Here is a 7905-nt window from a genome sequence, read left to right on the forward strand (position 1 = left end):
GCTTCGTAAAACCCAGCAAGAGCAGGGTCCACAACCTTCTTCTCCTCAGACATCTTCTTCTCTTCAGACATTCAACAAACACTTGTGTATATCACGAAGCTCGCAAATCAAGCGAGAGCTGATAGCAAAAGAATTAAAATTCGAGAAAACAACACAAGCAACTGAAATAGCGTAGCAAATATTGCCGCTGTGGGTTTCTATTTATATGCCTAGTCCATTGCAACTTGGCGGGCCCATTTGTCATTGACTTTCGCTATTCTAGCGAAGGGAAGGTGTTTTTTCGGACCTTCGGCTAAAGGCCTTCGTTCACGTCGTAGTCTAAATTTGTTAGATACAAGAACAAATTAATACTGCGAGGGGCTACTGTTGGGGGACTTCGTCTTCCGAAGGTCCTCAAAAACATGACTAGCATGATTTCCAGTATAATATACTGTCACAGGAAGCTTCGGCTTTGGGATGAAGGTGTACAAAGTATGAATGGTGTGACATGGAAGAAGGATGGACCAGTTTCGAAGCTATGGATGGAGAAGCTTCGGCTTAGCGCAAAAACGATGATGGAGAATGAAACCGACTTAAAAGGGAAAAGACTGCTTAGCCCTCGACAGCTCACCTTTTAGCTAATAGTAAATGTCAGGGACACGAATGTAATTTTACTTAGGCTGCGTCCTGTACCTATAAATAGATGAACAGTAACACCGTACTGTTCACGCTGACTTGTAATCGCCCGCACGTCACTCTTGGACTTTTACCTTCTGTCGAGCCGAAGGTACAAATGTAATTTGATATTATTAATGTTTGTTCATAATCATATAATGATAATATGAATAAAATGATGGCTTGATATGATTATTCATGTCTTCTTCTATGTCTCTGCTCATATTCTTGCATATTGAAATGATGAAGGTATGTCATTCATGATCTTCGTCTGAAGATCATTATACCCTAAGGGAAATAATGCTTCGAAGGACGAAGGTTTTTAATCATTAACATTTGTGTTGCCTTGTTCTTAACTCATAGCATTTGAGAGCAAGTGACCAACAGTAGCGCAACAACAAGCCTTCGAAGAAATAAAACAATATTTGATTCAATTAAAAACTCTTTCACCGCCTTCACCAGGGGATCCTCTGTTGGTATATATCTGCCTTTCATTCTGTTGTAAGCGCAATATTGGTCCAGGAGAAGCTGGAAGATGGAATTAAGAAATAAATACCAGTGTACTTTTTCTTAGAGGTGCTTGATCAATCCAAAAGAATTACTCAGAAATGGAGAAGGTTCTATATGTAGTATTAATGGCCTTCAGGAAGCTTCCACATTATTTCTAGGCATACAACATTATTATACCTTCGTTTCAGCCATTGAAAGATATCATAAGAAATAGAGAAGAAATTGGCAGAATTGAAAAATGGGGTGCTGAGCCTAATGAGTTTTTCATTGACTTTGTACATCGATCATCAATCTAGTCTCGAGTGTTGGCAGACTTCATCACCAATTAGACACCAGGATGTCAAGACGAAGCAAGTGTATCAGACGAAGCTATGTGGACAGTCTTCTATGATGGATCTTGGGGTTCTTTCGAAGCAGGAGCAGATGCCATTCTTATCTCACCTTTGAAGATGAAGACCTCGTAAGCATCCAAGCTAGAGTTTTAGTGTACCAATAATATTACATAATATGAAGCTATACTCCTTGGTTTGCGGAAGCTTGAAGCTATGGGTGTCAAAAGGACAGTGATTAAATCTGATTACCAAGTAATAACATGCCATGTTGACAAGAGTAGCAAGGCGATAAATCCAAAATTTGAAAAAAAAATACCTTGATACAGTTCGAAGGCTGGAGGGTTCTTTCTAAGGGTTTTCTGTAAAAATCATTCCAAGAGGAGATAATGAACATGCTGATTTGCTAGCTAAGTTAGTGGCCCAGGGGTTACGTCTTCCTCCTGAAGTCTTCTTCGAGGTCCTCAGAGCACCTTCCGTTGATCTCATAGAAAGAATTGTGTTGTCAATCTCTCCAACGCACAGTGAAGATTGGAGAACATAAATTATAATGTCTCTTCAATCATCCTTCAGACGATGAAGCTTATGTCAAGAAAATGCAAGCAAAGATAAGACCGTATAGAATCATAGAAGGGGAGTTGTTCAATCACCCCTCCTCAAATGTCTCGGACTGAAGGACAAGAGTTGACGAAGGATGTTCACTCTGGGTTATGTGGAGCACATATTGGGTCTAGAGCGCTATTGGGAAAGGTAGTTCGGCAAGGGTCTTATAGCTTCATATGCAACAGAATTGGTCTAGAAGTGTGACAATTGCCAAAGATGTGCAATGGACTAGAAATAGCTTTTGTCACTAACTCAATTAGTCCAACCAACATGTCCATTACAAAGATGAGATATGGATATAGTTGGCCTACTGCCACCAGCACAAGGAAATTTTAAATATGTCGTAGTAACAGCGGAATACTTCTCCAAGTGGATTGAAGCTAAATTCTTGGCCACAATAACTTCGGCTACAATTCAAAAATTCTCTTGGCAAACCATTATTTGTCGCTTTGGAGTACTAAAATCATTAACTGCCGATAACGAAACTTTGTTTCTGAAGCATTTAGATATTTTTGCAGTCAAGTTGGTAAAATATACACTTCACATACATCAGACATCTAGAGTCTAATGGGCTAGTCAAAAGGGCAAATGGCATCATCTTATTGGGAATCATGAGACCACTTTTCAACTTGTCAAATGGAAAGTGGCCAGACAAATTGGTCAAAGTGGTGTGGAACCACAATACTTCAGTATCTAGATCCACAAGTTTTACCACACTTAAGCTTCTTTATGGAGACGAAGCAATGTCCCTAGAGGAGGCGAAGATAGGATCATCACGAACTGTTGCCACATATGAGAATAAAGCTAACCAAAAAGTTTCAAAATATGCGATAGAAGGGATCTAACTTCAAGCAATCAAACACATTAATAAATATCAAGCTAAAACAACAAGGTGGCGAGATAGAAAGGTTAAACTAGAAAACATAAAGTCGGTCATTTCATGGTCTGAAGGATAGCCAACCCAAAAATAGCTAGAAAACTTCAAGTCAAATGGGAAGGGCCCTTCTTGGTTGTATCTTCCAACATGCCAAAATCCTACATGCTAAAGGATATTTATGGAAACAAAGTCCCAAGATCATGGAATGATGATGTGCTTCGTAGATATTATGTATAATTTTCATGTATTTTTTCCTTTTCTTCTTTCTTTCATATTACCACCCTCTTTCCTTTTAAATGAGAAAGGTTTTTAATGGGTCCATCTTTGTAACACGTGTAACTTTAGCCCATCAGGTATAAGGGCGCATTCCCCCATGATGTAAAATGTAATCTGAGACTACACCATGGAGTGTAGTAAGAAAAAAGAGACGAGAGATCCTTAAGTCCTTCAAATGAAGGCAGGATCAAAGCACCTAGTAAAGGTGCTGAAAGCTCAGAAGTCATTCCGAAGGGAATGTAGAGTTAGAAATCACCTGTAAAGGTGAAAAGGCTCAGAAGTCGTTCCTAAAGGAATGGACAGTCAGATAAATCACCTAGTAAAGGTGAAAAGGCTCAGAAGTCGTTCCTAAGGGAATGCAGAGTCAGAGAAATCATTCCTAAAAGAATGTAGAGTCATTTATATTTTGTTGTAGCTTTGTTGTTATACCTTTGACAAGTATACATTATTGCATCATAACATACACTTGCATAAGCATATGCATCAACTAGATATCATGGCATCAAGCATGCATAACATTTATATATTAAAAAACCTCTTATGGCTCAGAAGACCTTTGGATAAAAGGCAGAGTCAATATAGCGATAAATTCTTGAATGCTTCATCTTGTCATAGAGGGCAACTTCAGATCAATATAAGCCCCGAGAGCTTCTTCGCTTTGTTTTGCGTGAAAAAAGGGAAGATGTTTTTTGCCTTTGGCTCAAAAAACATTATTTCTTGTTTCACCCACAACAAAGCAGCATGACACAGGTAACAACGAGTTTTCCACACATTCATATTGTTTCGCAAGTCATGGTTTATATTTTACAAATTTGTGTTACAAAAAGACTAACTACAACCCTAAGTGCCATCACTTCCATTTACTTCAAGCTTTGGCATCGCCACCGTCATCATTGTCCTATAAAAAGGTGTAAGTATATCAGTATGCTAGAAAGGAAGGTGAGCAACAAATGTTACAAAAAAAGGTTTAAAATTTACCTCTTCAAAAAGTTCTCTAGCTTTGGCACCAGCAAGTTCTCTACTACCCTTTGTCCAAATCAAGGTAATAAATCTATTGGCCACACTCGACGTTGTTGCTATATCTTGCTAACACTTTTCAGATGTGAACAACCAACTTTCTCTAGAATCGAAGTTGTGCCACAGGAGGCAAAAAGTGCGCAAAAACTGCTTTGGCTGCTCATCACCTTGCCGAAGGCATCTACTTTTTCCTCTACCCATTTTAGAGGTTTGGGCATATCGTCAGAGGTATGGTTAACTTTTCCCGATGCCACACCAACTGAATGAAACACTTCGTGCGGACATTTGGAGCATTGAGAAACTATTTCAAAACAATTGGCTCGAAGCTCATTTAATGAATGCACCAGCTTCGAGTTTTCTCGTTCTTTTAGATCAACTTCCTTCTTCAAGTTTAAATTTCAAGTCGAAGTTTAGAGGCCTCGTTTTTGTGATCTATTTTGGCCTTCTCTAGTTCAGTTGTTAAACGTTGAATGTCTTTATCCCAATTATCATTTTTTGTTTTTGCAGCGTGTTTTCTAATATTGCATCCTCATTGGCCTTTTGAGCTTTGGCCAAGTCTATGTTCAATGACTGGATTATGTGGTCTTTGTCATTACTGATCTCTTGAAGATTTTTGTTTTTAGCCTCCAGTCTCGAAATAATAAATTCATTTTTCGGTCTTCTACATCTTGTTGAAGCTTCAACGCCTTTCTTAACAACAGACTCTGCATTTTCAAAAATAAAAACTTTTAGTAAATTGTATTTTTTAGTTAGGGAGCATGTTGTACATATGAAGCCTTACTGAAAGTCGGCTAGAGGGGGGTGAATAGGCAAATCTGAAATTTACAAACTTTAAGCACAACTACAAGCCGGGGTTAGCGTTAGAAATGAAACCGAGTCCGAAAGAGAGGGTGAAAACAAATCAATCAAAGGAATAGAGCGGATGACGCAGTGATTTGTTTTACCGAGGTTCGGTTCTTGCAAACCTACTCCCCGTTGAGGTGGTCACAAAGACCGGGTCTCTTTCAACCCTTTCCCTCTCTCAAACGGTCACCTAGACCGAGTGAGCTTTTCTCCTCAATCAAATGGGTCACTTAGACCCCGCAAGGAGCACCACATAATTGGTGTCTCTTGCTTTGATTATAAGTGTCTTGAGACCAAGAATGGGGAAGAAGAAAAGTGATCCAAGCGACAAGAGCTCAAATGAACACGAAAATCTCTCCCTCACTAGTCACTAATTGTTTGGAGTGATTTTGGACTTGGGAGAGGATTTGATCTCTTGTTTGTGTCTTGGAGTGAAGTCTAGAGCTCTTGTATTGAATGCAATAGCTGGAAAACTTGTATGCCTTGAATGGAGATGGTTGGGGGGTATTTATAGCCCCCAACCACCAAAACTGCCGTTGGGGAGGGCTGCTGTCGATGGGCGCACCGGATAGTCCGGTGCGCTAGCCATGCCACCCAACCGTTAGGGTTCTAACGGTTTCGATCGTTGGAGCTCTGACGTCTTGGGGCACCAGACAGTCCGGTGCCGCACCAGACAGTTACTGTTCACTATCCAGTGCGCTTTCTGGCGCTACTCTAACTCTGTGCGAACTATCCGTGCACTGTGCACCTGTCAGTCGACCGTTGGAGTCGACCGTTGCGCTGGCGAGCCGTTGCTCCGCTGGCACACCCAACAGTCCGGTGACCCACCGGACAGTCCGGTGACCCATCGGACAGTCCGGTGAATTATAGCGGAGCGCGGACTCAGAAACCCGAAGGTGAAGAGTTTGAAGTCGATCCACCCTGGTGCACCGAACACTGTCCGGTGGCACACCGGACAGTCCGGTGCACCAGACCAAGGTTCTCTTCGGTTTCTTTTGCTCCATTCTTTTGAACCCTAACTTTTAGTCCTTTTATTGGTTTGTGTTGAACCTTTGGCACCTATAGAACATATAATCTAGAGCAAACTAGTTAGTCCAATATTTGTGTTGAGCAATTCAACCACCAAAATCATTTAGGAAAAGGTTTGACCCTATTTCCATTTCAATCTCCCTCTTTTTGGTGATTGATGCCAACACAAACCAAAGCAAATATATAAGCGCAGAAATGAACTAGTTTGCCTAAGGTAAGTGCAAAGGTTGCTTGGATTTAAACCAATTTATATTTTCATTAGATATGCATGGATTGCTTTCTTTTATTTAACATTTTGGACCACGCTTGCACCACTTGTTTTGTTTTTGCAAATTCTTTTTGGAAAATCTTTTCAAAGTCCTTTTGCAAATAGTCAAAGGTATATAAATAAGATTGCAAGAAGCATTTTCAAGATTTGAAATTTTCTCCCCCTGTTTCAAATGCTTTTCCTTTGACTTAAACAAAACTCCCCCAGAATGAAATTCTCCTCTTAGTGTTCAAGAGGGTTTTTTCAATTGAAAGAAGATTAGTTATACCAATTTTGAAAAATGCTAACCAATTGAAAACTTCTTCTTTTAAATATTTCATCATAAGATACCAATTGAAAAACTTCATTTTAAAACTTTGAAATTGGTGGTGGTGCGGTCCTTTTACTTTGGGCTAATACTCTCTCCCCCTTTGGCATTAATCGCCAAAAACGGAGTCTTTAGAGCCCTTTTTACTTTCTCCTCAATGGTATGAGTAATAAGAGTGAAGATTATACCATAGTGGAGAGCGGTGCAGAGTGACGACGAAGGGTAAATAATACCGATAGAGTGGAGTGGAAGCCTTGTCTTCGCCAAAAACTCCATTTCCCTTTCAATCTATGACTTAGTAGAAATTCACTTGAAGACACATTAGTCATAGGTATAAAAGAGATATGATCAAAGGTACATAAATGAGCTATGTGTGTAGAGAATTAATCAAAGTTCCTAGAATCAAGAATGTTTAGCTCATTCCTAAGTTTGGTAAAGGTTTTCTCATCTAATGGTTTGGTAAAGATATCGGCTAATTGTTCTTTGGTGTTAACATAAGCAATCTCGATATCCCCCTTTGTTGGTGATCCCTTAAAAAGTGATATCGAATGGCTATGTGCTTAGTGCGGCTGTGCTCAATGGGATTATCCGCCATGTGGATTGCACTCTCATTATCACATAGGAGAGGGACTTTGCTAAATTTGTAGCCATAGTCCCTAAGGGTTTGCCTCATCCAAAGCAATTGCGCGCAACAATGGCCTGCGGCAATGTACTCGGCTTCGGCGGTAGAAAGAGCTACTGAATTTTGTTTCTTTGAAGCCCAAGACACCAGGGATCTTCCTAAGAACTGACAAGTCCCTGATGTGCTCTTTCTATCAATTTTACACCCTGCCCAATCAGCATCTGAATAACCTATTAAATCAAAGGTGGATCCCTTGGGGTACCAAAGACCAAACTTAGGTGTATGAACTAAATATCTCAAGATTCTTTTCATGACCCTAAGGGGAACTTCCTTAGGATCGGCTTGGAATCTTGCACACATGCATACGAAAAGCATAATATCCGGTCAGGATGCACATAAATAGAGTACAGATCCTATCATCGACCGGTATACCTTTTGATCTACGGATTTACCTCCCGTGTCGAGGTCGAGATGCCCATTAGTTCCCATGGGTGTCTTGATGGGCTTGGCATCCTTCATTCCAAACTTGGTGAGTATGTCTTGAATGTACTTCATTTGGCTGATGAAGGT

This window comes from Zea mays, chromosome 4, assembly GCF_902167145.1.
Source record: "Zea mays cultivar B73 chromosome 4, Zm-B73-REFERENCE-NAM-5.0, whole genome shotgun sequence".
In the NCBI taxonomy this organism is placed as follows: Eukaryota; Viridiplantae; Streptophyta; class Magnoliopsida; order Poales; family Poaceae; genus Zea; species Zea mays.